The 15,027-nt window shown below is 35.3% G+C and overlaps 2 non-coding genes and 1 pseudogene across 2 annotated transcripts; all 3 read left to right on the forward strand.

The window, feature by feature from the left end:
- The first annotated feature begins 4,521 nt into the window (after positions 1 to 4,521).
- LOC144251722 (U6atac minor spliceosomal RNA) lies at positions 4,522 to 4,646 on the forward strand. The gene has a single exon (XR_013342737.1). It is a non-coding gene; the product is annotated as a U6atac minor spliceosomal RNA (small nuclear RNA).
- Positions 4,647 to 7,465: 2,819 nt separating this feature from the next.
- Trnaa-agc (transfer RNA alanine (anticodon AGC)) lies at positions 7,466 to 7,538 on the forward strand. Its single transcript has one exon. It is a non-coding gene; the product is annotated as a tRNA-Ala (tRNA).
- Positions 7,539 to 10,606: 3,068 nt separating this feature from the next.
- LOC144251721 (zinc finger protein 385B pseudogene) lies at positions 10,607 to 12,040 on the forward strand (annotated as a pseudogene).
- Positions 12,041 to 15,027: the final 2,987 nt, after the last annotated feature.

Genomic DNA, 15,027 nt, shown 5'->3' on the forward strand with positions numbered 1-15,027 from the left:
ATAGAAGAATTATAAAATTTAGGCAATTTCACATTGATAAAATGCTGTTATTATTCATATGCATATTTTAAATGTCCTAATCATGACTTTTATAAAACTTTTTCTTTTCCTTAGTTGTCATATTTCTTTAGTTTTCTTTAATCTGGGATAGTTCCTCAGGCTTAATCTTTTGTGATATTAATGTTTTTTTGTTTGTTTGTTTTTAAGTTGTAGTTGGACACAATACCTTCGTTTTTATTTATTTATCCACTAGTTTTTTATGTGGTGCTGAGGATCCACGTGGTAGGCGGGCACTCTACTGCTGAGCCACAATCCCAGCCCCATGACATTAATATTTTTGAAGAGTGCAGGCCATCTACTTTTGTAGAATGTTTCAGAATTTTGAGTTATATATTTTTTTCTTTACTTTTATGCATTTTTGGAAAAATACTATATAAATATTGTTATGTCTTCTCAGAGCCTTATATAAGAAAGCATATAATGTTGCTTTGTCTCATTATTGGGAATCTTAACTTTAATGACTTCGTTAAGATCGTATCTGCCTTGTTTCTCCACTATACAGTTGTCATTTCTCCCTTTTTTAACTAACAAGGAATCAATGGGGAGATATTTTGAAACTACCTTAATTGTTTGCTGTCTATCTAACTTGCACACAGTGGTTTTAGTATCCAGTTTGCCTGAATTATTTATAATTACATGTTTCAAAATGGTAACATTTTAATTTATTTTCTTGATAAACTTTGATTAATGTTAGGAGCAGGAGAGAGTTGTTGAAGATTAAATTTCCAAAAGTTTTGGAAATGGCACTTTTTTTCCATTTTTCATTTTCAGAAGATTCTGTGTCCACACCTGATGAAGTTAGCATGCTGACAGCAATTGCACCCTTCCTGTGGTCTGCTGTAGTGAAATAATAGGAGTTCAGTCATTACAGAATGGCTGCATGAACACATTTAAAAATGCATTAAATTCATGTGACCCATGGGTAAGTTACACCTAAGCAAACATTCCACTTTATCAGGAGAATATCTGGTTGATTCACTAAAATGTGTTATATATAAGGAAAACCTAAATATTTACAGTAAGAGTTTTAAATGGAAAAACTAGAAAATATCACTGGGTTTAACTATAAAAGAAACACATTTGTATGTTTACTTAAATATGCAGAAATTCTCTAATATCTTTGATTAGTTCTCAGCCATATTAGGAGAGATTTTCAGGGTTTCCAATATTTATTTAAATGATACTCACTACATTAATGTATAAATTTATTATTACATGTTTTAATAAGCCTATTCAAAACTTGTTTGTTTAGAAAACATGTTTTATTATTTTACAGTGGTGAAGTCTTAAGTTATGATTATCAAATCTTCTGCGTATCAGGAAAAATAAAACAACTTAGGAACATTCCTAGCCCCCTAGCTCCCTGAATCAGGGTCTTCAGAGTTGTGACTCAGGAATCTGTATTTTTAAAATGCTCCCCAGGTATTTCTGATGTCAGTGAAGTTTGGCAATTTGTATTCTACAAATTGCTGAAACAATTTTATTCCACTATTTTCCCCCAATACTTATAACTTTTCTTCCTATCCTTCTTCCTTTTTAAAAAAATAATTATTCATATGAAGTTTTTCTAATCTAAAAGCCAGTGAGACTTTATTTTCTATGGCTACAAAACTTAAATTGGTATAAAGAATTATTTTGAGAGATTCCGATTTTTTTGAGAGGTTTATTCAGTTAGCTTATTGAAAGAAAGTTCCATTACTCTCTTTCATTTCTCTTATACGGAAAATAACATTTATATTTTCATTGTGCTGTATTACATACATATTAAGATGTAATGTGATTGTAGAGCAGATAAGAACTATCATGTGTTAATTGATTGAATGATCTCCTTACATAGGTTCAAGCCAAATGTTACCAGCTTCTCCTCTCAGTCTTCCAGCATTCCAACCATGCCCTTTCAACTCCCTACATCCATTCATTAGCCCCCATAGTGGTTGAAAAGCTTAAAGCTGTTGAAAGAAACAGACCAGCCAGTAACAATGAACTTTTGGCTGTTCAAGAGGGAATTAAAGTTCTTGAAACATTGGTTGCTCTTGGTGAAAAACAGAACAGTAAGTATTTTTAATAAAAAGCCATTACTCCAAAATGAAGACCTGTATTAGACATAAATCTTATTTGATATTGGACATAGGCATTTTCAACAGTAAGTTTACTAAGGAGCAATTACTGTCTGAAAGCATAATATATTTGCTTATGTTAGTAACATAATGCATTGAATTGATTATTTTTATGAGCAGAAATTCTTTTTTTTTCTTTTTTAAATTTTTATTGGTTGTTCACAACATTACAAAGCTCTTGACATATCATATTTCATACATTAGATTGAAGTGGGTTATGAACTCCCAATTTTACCCCAAATGCAGATTGCAGAATCACATCGGTTACACATCCACAATTTTACATAATGCCCAATTAGTAACTGTTGTATTCTGCTGCCTTTCCTATCCCCTACTATCCCCCCTCCCCTCCCATCTTCTCTCTCTACCCCATCTACTGTAATTCATTTCTCTCCTTGTTTATTTTCCCATTCCCCTCTCAACCTCTTATATGTAATTTTGTATAGCAATGAGGGTCTCCCTTCATTTCCATGCAATTTCCCTTTTCTCTCCCTTTCCCTCCCATCTCATGTCTCTGTTTAATGTTAATCTTTTCTTCCTGCTCTTCCTCCCTCTCTGTTCATAGTTGCTCTCATTATATCAAAGAAGACATTTGGTATTTGTTTTTTAGGGATTGACTAGCTTCACTAAGCATAGTCTGCTCTAGTGCCATCCATTTCCCTGCAAATTCTATGATTTTGTCATTTTTTATTGCTGCATAGTACTCCATTGTGTATAGATGCCACATTTTTTTATCCATTCATCTATTGAAGGGCATCTGGGTTGGTTCCACAGTCTAGCTATTGTGAATTGTGCTGCTATGAACATCGATGTGGCAGCATCCCTGTAGCATGCTCTTTTAAGGTCTTCAGGGAATAGTCCGAGAAGGTCAATAGCAGGGTCAAATGGTGGTTCCATTCCCAGCTTTCCCAGGAATCTCCAAACTGCTTTCCAAATTGGCCGCACCAATTTGCAGTCCCACCAGCAATGTACAAGAGTACCCTTTTCTCCACATCCTCGCCAGCACTTGTTGTTGTTTGACTTCATAGTGGCTGCCAATCTTACTGGAGTGAGATGGTATCTTAGGGTGGTTTTGATTTGCATTTCTCTGACTGCTAGAGATGGTGAGCATTTTTTCATGTACTTGTTGATTGATTGTATATCCTCCTCTGAGAAGTGTCTGTTCAGGTCCTTGGCCCATTTGTTGATTGGGTTATTTGTTATCTTATTGTCTAATTTTTTGAGTTCTTTGTATACTCTGGATATTAGGGCTCTATCTGAAGTGTGAGGAGTAAAAATTTGTTCCCAGGATGTAGGTATGAGCAGAAATTCTAAATGAATTACTGATGACATTTCAACATACTGAGTTTTAAATTTTTTGGGAATACATCCTTTAAGACTGAGGAAAAATACATATGTCCTTTAGATTTTTAAAAATATTTTTTTAGATGTAGTTGGACACAATATCTTTGTTTTATTTGTTTATTTTTATGTGGTGCTGAGGATCGAACCTAGTGCCTCGTACTTGCTAGGCAAGCGCTCTACCAGTTTCAGTTGAGTTGACTCAACTGAAAATTATTTTAACTATTAAAGGCAGTAAGATCAGTGCTGGGATTACACAATGAATTAGATTTAGAACTCATCTTTATGAAGTTCACAGTAGTAAAATAAAAATACACATAAAATTATATTGATTTTTCTAACATGCCATACTGTCAGTGATAAATTTTCTACCAAAATAACCTATGTATTAATTTATTACTAATTTCAACTAAATTTATCAATTTCTCTAAAACAGTTGTCTCTAACTTTCTCAATTTTGACACTCCTTCCATGCATATATTAGTAATTGCCTCTTTTTCTTTCTCCCCATAATCTGCGAATCATTAATCATCAGATCAAATGAATTTGTCTTTTACATTCATCTGTTCATTTTTCTCTTCTGCTATCATAGTTCTAGACTATAGATTTTTAGAAGGGAGTTATTGCAATGGACTTCCTTTCTTTTCATTTTTTCTTTCTTCTCCTTTTCTTTCCCTCTTTTCCTCTGTTCAGGGCTTTGTGGACCTTGTACATGCTAAAGCTTATGCTTTATCACTGAGTATCAACTCCAGTCCTGCAATAGATTTTCAAAAACCTCTACTACCTTTCCAGTTTCCTGTGAAAAATTTTTAAGAGAAAGAGTATTTGCAAATGAGATAATTAAGAAAAAGTTGAGGGCTGGGGTTGCGGCTCAGTGATAGAGCACTTGCCTAGTGCATGTGACGCTTCAATTCTCAGCACCACATAAAAATAAACAAATACATAAATAAAGATATTGTGTCCATCTACAACCAAAAATTTTTAAAAAAGCAATTGAGTGATAGTGTTGAATGACAGGATAAAAGGTTATAACTCTCTTGACAAGGATGGAAGAGCCATTGGGCCAGACAGTAGGCATTAGATTAAGACATTGCCACTTTCTTCTATGACATCTAACCATCATTTTTTCAGAAAAATAGAAGGGACATTGGAAGAGTAGAAGTGTGCTTTGCAGGTAGGGGGACACATTGGAGAGGAAGGAGTCAAGGGGAAGGGGAAGAACTGGGGAATGTAGTTAACCAAATTATTCTAAGGACATTTATGAATATATCACAGTGCATTCCAATTTATATGTAACTATAATGCATCAAGTGAAAAATAAGTCCATAGAAGGAAGACCAATAGAAAAGAGGAAGGGAACCAGAGAGAAAGCAAAGGAAAGGGAAGAGGTAAGGAGTATTAGGATTGAAATGGAGAAAACTATGTTACTTCTTTTATGAATATGTCAGAATGAACTCTCCTTTTATGTATAACTATAATCCACTGAAAAACAAACTTTAAAAAATCAAGGATAAAACAAATTCAAGAATTGAAAATTCATGCAGTGGCTCTGGAGGCTGAGACAGGAGAATTGCAAATTCAAAGAAGCCTAAGCAACTTAGTGAGGCCATGCTTCAAAATAAAAAAATATAAAAAGGGCTGGGGATGTGCTCAGTGGTTAAGTGCCCCTGGGTTCAATCTGTAGTACCAAAAGAAAGGAAAAAGAAAATTTACCCCTTTGGAATCATATCACTCAATATAAAGGTAAGTCTAAAAATGTTGTTGTCAAATTAATATATTTATTCATTTATTTGAAGGTACCCTCCTAATGGATGTTCTATTAATTAATAAGATTCATTTTCCTGTGTGTGTGTGTGTGTGTGTGTGTGTGTGTGTGTGTGTGTATGTGTGTGTGTGGTACTGACATTGAACAGGGCCTTAAGCACACTAGACAAGCATTCTACCACTGAGCTACACCTGCACTGTGTTTAGCCTTAGATTTTAATTTTTTTAAAAAGCCAGCTACTTATTCTACCTTTTAAAAGTCTTGGTATAATAAAAAACATTTGTAATCTGAATAAAGCTGTCCAAGGCTATAAAATGACTTCGCATATTATAAAATTCCTCTATTTAAAGTGTACAATTCAGTTGTTTTATTATAATCACAGGGTAGTACAACTCTCACTATAGTCAATTTTGAACATTTTAATTATTCCCAAAAGAAAATCCATATTTTTTACCTGTCATCTCACAATTTTCCATTTCCCATCAGCCTTAGGCAACTGCTAATCTACTTTCTGTCTCTATAAATTTTCTACAGTGGTATTTCATATAAGTGAAATCATATAATATGTGGTCTTTTGTGACTGGTTTTTTATCTGTGCAAAATATTTCAAGGCTCATCCATGTTGTAATGTGAATCAGTAATCCATTACTTTTTATGGCTGAATAATATTCCATTGTATATATGCCACATTTTATCATCAACTGATATATTTTATGAGTTGAAGGACATTTGGTTACTTTCACTTTTTGCCTGTTATGAATATGATATTCTGAATAATTATGTACCAGTTATTGTGTGTGTGTGTATTTGTATACTTATATATACATATTTTTTTTTTGTTTTGGGTACTGGAGATTGAACCCAGTGGTGCTTAACTACTTAGCCATATCCCCAGCCTTTTATATGTTTTATTTTGAAGCAGCATCTCACTAAGTCCTCAGGGCCTCACTAAATTGCTGAGGTTGGTCTTGAAATTTCTATCCTCCTGCCTCAGCCTCCTGAGTCACTAGGATTACAGGTGCACACCACCATGCCCAGCTGGATACATGTTTTAATCTTTTGAGTATATCCCTAGGAGTGGAAGTGCTGACTCAAATAGTAACTTTATTTTTAACTTTTTAAGGCACTGCAAGACTGTCTTCTAGTCTCATTTTTTTGCACACATGCATGTGTACACATATCTCCTTTTCACTTATCTATTTATATATTTATTTCTGCCTTGGCTATATTTTGCTGTTCTTGGTACCTCTCAAACTTTTCCCATCATTACCCTTTTCAGGGTAGACTGCATCATATCTTAGTAAAGTCTCTCTTCCCCTCCTCCCTGCCTCTCTTCTTTTCTTTCTCTCTCTCTCTGTTAGTACATCTTTATTCTTTCTCTAAATATTGTTAAGCCATTGATAACTTAAATTCTAATTATCTGCAATCAACTATCAAAGGAAATTCTTTTTGATGCTTTGTATTTATTAATATTTCCCCAGCCCATGAGATTTTTACAACCCAAAAAATCATATCTATTTAGATTATAAACATCCAGTGTCATATAGCTAAAAGAAGAAGCAGCATCATAGCCAGTGAATTCTGAAGCATGATCTAAGTAGTTTAAATAGCATAAGCAATAAAGTATCTTCTGTTTGCTTTCCAAATTCTCATTAATCAATATTATAGGTTTGGCTTCTCAATTTATCTAGAGAAAAATAAGCTCTGAAGTCAGGCATTCCTGTTCTGAATAGATTCTACTATTCACAGGGATAAAATACAGGACCACATCTACAAAATGAGTGGAAAATTTACTAGGTATTTTTTCTTTGATCTTTTACTTATCTAAAAAGTACATCTGTCTTCATAGTTATCTGCTTATTTTTATCAAGAGTGAATCTTTGGATAATCCTTTAATATTGACAAATAATAATAATATTAAGTTTGATAAATTGTCTTTACATGTGTGTAAAATTGTTGTTACAGTATGACAGCATAAAACATCAAATATTTCATGCAGGCACAGAAATTGTAAAGTATTCCAGATCATGGGGCTTGGGATGTGACTTAGTGGTAGAGAGCTTTCCTAGCACATGTGAGGCACTGGGTTTGATCCTCAGCCACATAAAATAAATGATTAAATGAAGTTGCAAAAAAAATATTGCAGATCATTAACTATCAATAAAAGCTGCCACTTCTTGGCTGGGGCTATAGCTCAGTGGTAGAGCGCTTGCCTAGCAAGCATGAGGCCCTGAGTTCAATCCTCAGCACCACATAAAAATAAATAAGATAAAAGCTGCCATTTCTGTTGAATGCCAGACTTGTGTTAGACACTTTATATTCATCATGTCTTCCGTTCAAACAGTACTGAATGATGGATATAATTAGCCAATTTCCAAAACATTTAATTTATGAAATAACTATTTAATTATATGCATTAATATTCCTCACATTTGGGGGGGTGGGTATCAGGGATTGAAGTCAGGGATGTTTAACCACTGAACCACACCCCCACCTCTTTAAAGAATTTTTTAAATTTTTTTTTTATTTTGAGACAGTGTGTCACTAAATTTCTGAGGCTGACCTTGAACTTGCAGTCCTCCTGCCTCAGCCTCCCGAGTCAGTGGGATTACCAACCTATGCCACCATACCCAGCTACACATTTTCTTCATTCTTAATTGGAATTTTTATGTTTGTGTAAGAAATGGCTAAAGTATAGCTATAAATAAATTTCTTTCCTTAATACTTTCCATCAGATGGGTTATTTTAAAAACCTGATTTAATCATTATAAGTTCATCTCTAGTTCTTTCTTATACAGCTCACAGAATTTTACTTAAGTAAGAATTTTATATATCAATCATAACTATCCCAGGTTTTTATAAAAATTATCCTAAGCCAGCATGTGATAATCATGTCTACCAGTGACAAGTTACAACTACTCTTTCTTTCCCATTTACTCTATTCTTTTCCCAAAGAGGAATTTGTTTACACCCTTTGTCTGATATCCAAAATTCTCTGTCTCTGTCATTGGAACTCATGGCTTTCTACCTCAGTATGTTCTCATACCTATAATGTCTTTTTCCCTACCCTACTACTGTCAATTCTACCCAAAGAATCCATAGAAATTTAAGTGGACTTCTTCGAGTATTCTAACTTCCATTATTGATACTTTCTTCCTTTCTTTTTCCTTTGTTTTTGATTATTTTCTTTACCTCTTTTTTCATTTCACATTATTTCAAGTTAGAGAGAAAAATGGCTTTTGTTTTATTTGTGAAAAAAAGGGCTTTAATCTTTTTGTTGGTTGGTTGGTTGGTTGGTTGATTGGTTGGTACTGGGGATTGAACCCAGGGGTTTTTACCACTGAGCTGTATTGTCAGCCCTTTTTAATTTTAATTTTGAGTCAGGGTCTTGTTAAGTTGCTGAGTATTTTTGCCGAGGTTGCTGAGGTGACCTTGAACTTGGGATATACTTGCTTCAGCCTCTGGAGTTGCTGGGATTACAGGATAGTGCTACTATGCCCAGCAAGGGCTTTAATCTTGTCCAATGAGCATATAAAGAGACTCAGAGGAAAAAGGAAAGTCAATTTTATATCTTGTTATGAATTAATTTATTTCAATCATTAAGTTTACATTCAGCAAAATTTTGGAAAAATTCCCAGAACCCACCAACCAGAACAAATGTTAATATTTGACTTTATTTATTTCCATAGTTGCAATCATCCTACATAGTGGATGTTGTATCTTGCTTTCCTCTATTTATTTTATAAGAATTTCCCCCATACTACTACTCTGAAAATATAAGAGGGATTTAGCAATGACATTTTGATGGCTGGCTACTTAATGTTGGATGTGCCATTATTCATATCCTGTATATGGACACTTTGTTTCCAATTTTTACATTTCAATAAGTAATGTTGCATTTGACTTTTGAAAAGTCAAACTTAGTATAATATTTTTTTAGGATAGATTTCCTAAAAGGGTTATAAAAATATGACCGTTTTCTAGTCCTACCAGGGACAAAAAAAAAAAAAAAAAAAAAAAAAAAAAAAAAAAAAAAAAAAAACCAGACTTGAATTTTGATAGATTGTTGAATCTTTAGAATGTAATTTTTTTTAAATAAACAGATTTGAAAATGAAACTGGGTCACTCTTTTCCAAACTCCAAGAAAATAATATAAAGGAGACCTTTTACATTGCCAAATATTTTGATATAACGAAGTGTTATATTTTTTTAATGGCATTTTAGTTGAGCAGCAAGTAGAAAAGTTAATGGAGTTTGGCCTGTTTTTAGTGAATACTAAATTTTTGATAGTACTGTTTTGAATACTGTGAACCCCAGTGTGTATACATAGGAGGTGGAGAAGGGTAGAGAATGTCAAGGACAATGACAAACTGATGTTCATTTAAGCCAAGTGATTTAGAGGAACTCAGGTTTGAAAAGAACCATATGATCATTAATTTTTAGGTAGGAGGTCCAGGATAGCCCACCTGCATAAACAGGTCAGTATGTCACATGTTTTCCAAATTACTTAAAAATGAGTTTCCTGGGGCTGGGGTTGTGGCTCAGAGGTAAAGAGCTTGCCTGGCATGTGTGAGGCTCTGGGTTCCATCCTCAGCACCACATAAAGTAAAATAAAGACATTGTGTACACCTATAACTAAAAAATAAATATCAAAAAAAGTTTCCTAAGCTGTAAAATAAAAATGGAGCTGGGTGTGGTGGCTCACACCTGTAATCCCAGTGGATCTGGAAGCTGAGACAGGAGGATTGTGAGTTCAAAGTCAACTCAGCAACTTAGTGAGACTCTAACTCAGTAAGACACTATCTCAAAATAAAAAGTGCTGGCCCAGTGGTTAAGAGCCTCTAGGTTCAATCCCTAGTAAGCCACCTGCTCCTCAAATGGATTGCCTTATGACAGTGCTTTTATTCACACTGGACACATGAATAAGGAGAACTTGAATTCCCCTTTATCAAAAAATTTTGTGATATGATTCCCCAAGGCCACCGCCGCCGCTGTCATGGTAGCCACCGTCCGGGGGTGCAGCAGATCGCCGGAGAGCGTCTGCGCGGAGCTTCAGTGCAGCCCTGGCGGGACCGCAGCAACCGCCAGAGCGCTAGCAACAAATTCCAGGCTGGAGGAGCCACTGCCCTACGCGCCTGCTGCCGGCGCGCCCAGATGGTCTACGTTTCAAGTTCATCGAAGATTAAATTGATGTTTATGGGCTGATCTGGAAACCTAAAAGCAATTTGTTTTTCTAAATCTATAAGAAAATATGCACAATTTCCCATCAACCGACTTAAAAAAGGGGTTTTAGAACACAACCCAATGTATGAAGTACCATCTTGAAGATGGAATTATGAATATGGCAGCTTTTCTACGGGGCTTTGAAGAAAGGGGCATTAAGACCGACAGGCCTGAGGACCAGTTAAGTAAAGAGAAAAAGAAAATTCTGTTCTCCTTCTGTGAGGTGTGCAACATCCAGCTGAACTCTGCAGCCCAGGCCCAGGTCCATTACAATGGCAAATCCCATCGCAAACGAGTGAAGCAGCTGAGCAATGGGCAGCCCCGGCTTCCAGCCCAGAGCTCAAGGACACTGCTGGTCAGCCCCAGCCCCAACACCAGCACAGGCAGTACATGCCATACTACTACCCTTCCTGCTCTTGTGCGCACTCCTACTCTGATGATGCAGCCTTCACTGGATATCGAACCATTTATGTCTTTTCCAATGGACGGTAGTTCGGCTGTTGGGCTCTTTCCAAATTTTAACACAATGGATCCTGTGCAAAAAGCAGTCATTAACCACACATTTGGAGTATCCATTCCCCCAAAGAAGAAACAAGTTATTTCTTGTAATGTCTGTCAGCTTCGCTTTAACTCAGATAGCCAGGCCGAGGCCCACTACAAAAGAAGTAAACATGCCAAGAAGGACAAAGCACTAGAGGCAACGAAAAATAAACCCAAAATGGTTTCTTCCAAGGACAGCGCAAAGGCTAATCCCAGCTGCTCCATCACTCCAATCACAGGCAACAGCTCTGACAAATCCGAAGATAAAGGAAAGCTGAAAGCCAATAGTTTCAGTCAGCCATCATGCTCTGAAAGTGGCTCATTTCTCCTCAAATCTGGCACAACTGCCCTGCCACCTGGGACAACCAAAAGCACAAATGGAGCACCAGGGTCTGTTGCTGAATCCGAAGAAGAGAAAGCCAAAAAATTGCTTTATTGTTCACTATGCAAAGTGGCTGTGAACTCCCTGTCACAGCTAGAGGCACACAACACTGGATCTAAACACAAGACCATGGTTGAGGCTCGTAATGGAGCTGGTCCAATTAAGTCCTATCCTAGACCTGGATCAAGATTAAAGATGCAGAATGGCAATAAGGGGGTCAGGACTACAGAACAAGACATTTCATTGTGAAATCTGTGATGTTCATGTTAACTCAGAAATTCAACTCAAACAGCACATTTCTAGCAGGAGGCATAAAGACCAGTTGCAGGGAAGCCACTGAAGCCGAAATACAGCCCTTACAACAAACTCCAGCGGAGCCCAAGCATTTTAACAGCAAAACTTGCATTCCAGAAAGATATGATGAAACCTTTGGCCCCAGCCTTCCTGTCCTCACCCCTGGCAGCAGCAGCGGCTGTGTCCTCTGCACTGTCACTGCCACCCCGGCCATCTGCCTAGCTCTTCCAGGCTCCAGCCATCCCTCCAGCTCTCCTGAGGCTAGGGCACGGGCCCATCTGTGCCACTCCGGCCTCCATCCTGTTTGCCCCATACTGACATCTGCAAGTCCCAAGACCAGCCAGGCCAGTAGGAAAGTCGAGAAGCCAAGCCAAAAGGATTTCAGCAACTTGAGCATTTTGTGTTACAGTAAGTATCCCACCTACCCACAAAATGCAGCCTACCACCTGAAACCCCAGCTTCAGTGAAAAACAAATCACTAGATTCAAGAGTGCTTTTATGGACTGATCAAATCATTTTGGAATGTGAGCAGCACAGGTTCCCTCTTCCCACCCCAACTCGACTCCATTTAATTGGTGTATCTGAGAAATCTGGGTTCTTGAAAATGTACAGTCAGAAAGTAAAGAAAAAGAAAACCAGTCTCTGTTTTCCCATGGGTATAATCTGGCTTAGAACAATATGGAATATTTTCCTGACAGACTTGAAAACTAGGATCTTCCTCAGATGTCTGTAAATAGCTCTGGAATCCAACCAGGCATATTCTAGTGTGGAAGAAAAATAGAACACAAGTGCTTACTTGTGAATACCATCTTACCAACGGATCACGTATTCTTTTTGGTGTACTCTCGTCGACAGGGATTGTGTACTGTTTTAGACCCAAGTACTGTTGTATCCTGTGTAGTACTAGATTGTATCTCTTGTCTGAATTCAACATCTTTAGTTGCTGTGTAAATGTTAGGAAGCAAAATAGCTTTGAATTTCTCGTTAAGAGAACAAAAGATAATGTATTTTCTTTATTTCATATTTTATTTGGAGATATTTAAACAAAATAGAAAGCCATATAACATAGCTATAATTACTACCTGTTTGCTATTTTTGTCTAACTTATTTTGTAGCTTCCTCACTGGTTTGAGTTGCTAAGCAAATATATACAAACACAAAAAGAGCTTCCTAAATTGCACATTTTGGCACCTTCTGTGCATTCTGCAAGAAGAAAATGAATCCATGTATTTCTACGTAATTATCTTCATTTTTAACCTATTTTCATTTGTAATGATGCTACATAATTTTGTGGCTCCCTAATGCAATAATGTACAGAAGATATAAAATTTATAATTGAACAATTTGTCTTTCTGTTCACTGAATATGTTGCAGGTCATGCTCCCATGCCCCCCTTTCAAAGTTGGTATCAACAAGACTAGAATATTTGTGATATCAGGGGCAAGAAGTATCATAAAACAATAAAATAGTGAACTCTTTTAGAGTATCTATATCTGCAATCTGTAAATGGAAAAATGTCTGTGTATTTTTTAAATGTACCTTTTCAATAAAAGCATCAAAAATAAAATAAATAAAATAAAATCACTTGAAAAAAAATAACCACTTATTTTAATGAAACACACACATACACACACACACACAAAATCAGATGTATTGTCATTTTATAGAACTATAATGCTCATCCCACAACACATACACATATATAACAAAAAGTAGAAAATATTCCTATTATCAAAATAAACTTTTAGTATTTTACATTTTTCATTTTAATCTGGTTTTAACTCTGTGTTCTTAGGGAACACTATTTTTATATTATTTAGACTTCATTATAAAGGAAAAGACCAGGAAATCAACCACACTATGAGTTCTTAAATGTTAGACTTAGGCATTAATTTTGTTTTGTTTATAAGATTATTTTAACTCTACTAAATTAAAATTCTGAATAGGGGAAGAGGGATGAGAAAGTAAAAAGGACAATAATTGAACCCCTCATATTTATCATGGCCTGTTTTTTGTTTTTAATTTTTAGACAAATTGCTTAGGCAATTTTGAGACAAATTTGCTAAACTCTCCAGGCTGACCTCAAACTTCGTAATCCTCCTGCCTCAGCCTCAGAAGTAGCTGGGATTACAGGAATGTGCCACCTTGCCCAGCTCAAGGCCTGCTTTTTATATGTATCATTTTAGTCAATATTCTGAATTGTATTAAAATATAGCCATTATTAGTATTTACCATATGCTAGGCACTATGCAAAGGGATTTACATTTCATCTCTCATATAATATCACTGTTACTTTGTAGTGTAACTGATATTACCATATTAAAAACAAAATAATCAAGGATGAAAAAAATCTCATTTGCTCAAGATTTCCAAATCTGGAAAATTAAGTAGAGAGTAAAATAAAATTTAACTTTGACTAATTACAAATGCTATGTCATTTTTGGCATTAACTTTTAAAGGATATTTCCCTGGATTTTAAGAGACATTTTTGCTGTTATAACTGAGAATACATTGAGAGGAAGCTTCTGGGATGCCTATAATGTTGTATGTCATGATTTGAATAGTGGTTATATGGATATGTTGAATTTGTCAAAGTTCATTGGCTTTTTCTGTATATATGTTATATTCAATAAAATACTTTTAGTAATTCATAATTAATATAGAAAGTGTGAAAAGCAGAAAAGCACAAAGTGGGGCAGGGGAAACACCAGTAAGTTCACTACTAAAAAATGAATAATTTTAGAAGTTGATTCATTTAGGAGGAAATTTGGGAATGCATGTATCTTATTATCTTAAAGCAATTTGAGGCAAAAGAGCTACAAGGGAAGTTCTCCTATTTAAAAATATTTTTTGTTACTAAAAAGAAATATAACCATATATGAAAAATTTTTGAACAAGTGAAAATTGCTCCATAATCCCATTTCTACTATAACCACTTTTAATATTTTGGTAAATTGAATGATATTCTCATGACATAAATCATCAACATTATCTTGAGTATAAATAAATTCTTGAAAAGGAAAAAAAAGTAATAAAGTTAAACCACGAATCAAAACAGTACTTTTTGCATATATATGGTAGTCTAGGTTATCTCACTTTAATTATGTTTCATAGTCTGTTATGAATTGAGTTGAAGGATGAATCACCACACGTCTACATTAGAGAAAAACAGCTAATATTCAAACCTGTAAGATTACTTAAACCCCTCAGATAAAAAAAAGTGGTTATTGAATAATTGTCTCCTTGGTACTCTGGTAGATCAAATGAGAAGAGTCAACCTGTTAATTAACAAAAAAAAAAAAAAT

Source organism: Urocitellus parryii, unplaced genomic scaffold (genome assembly GCF_045843805.1).
Source record: "Urocitellus parryii isolate mUroPar1 unplaced genomic scaffold, mUroPar1.hap1 Scaffold_166, whole genome shotgun sequence".
NCBI classification, from domain to species: Eukaryota; Metazoa; Chordata; class Mammalia; order Rodentia; family Sciuridae; genus Urocitellus; species Urocitellus parryii.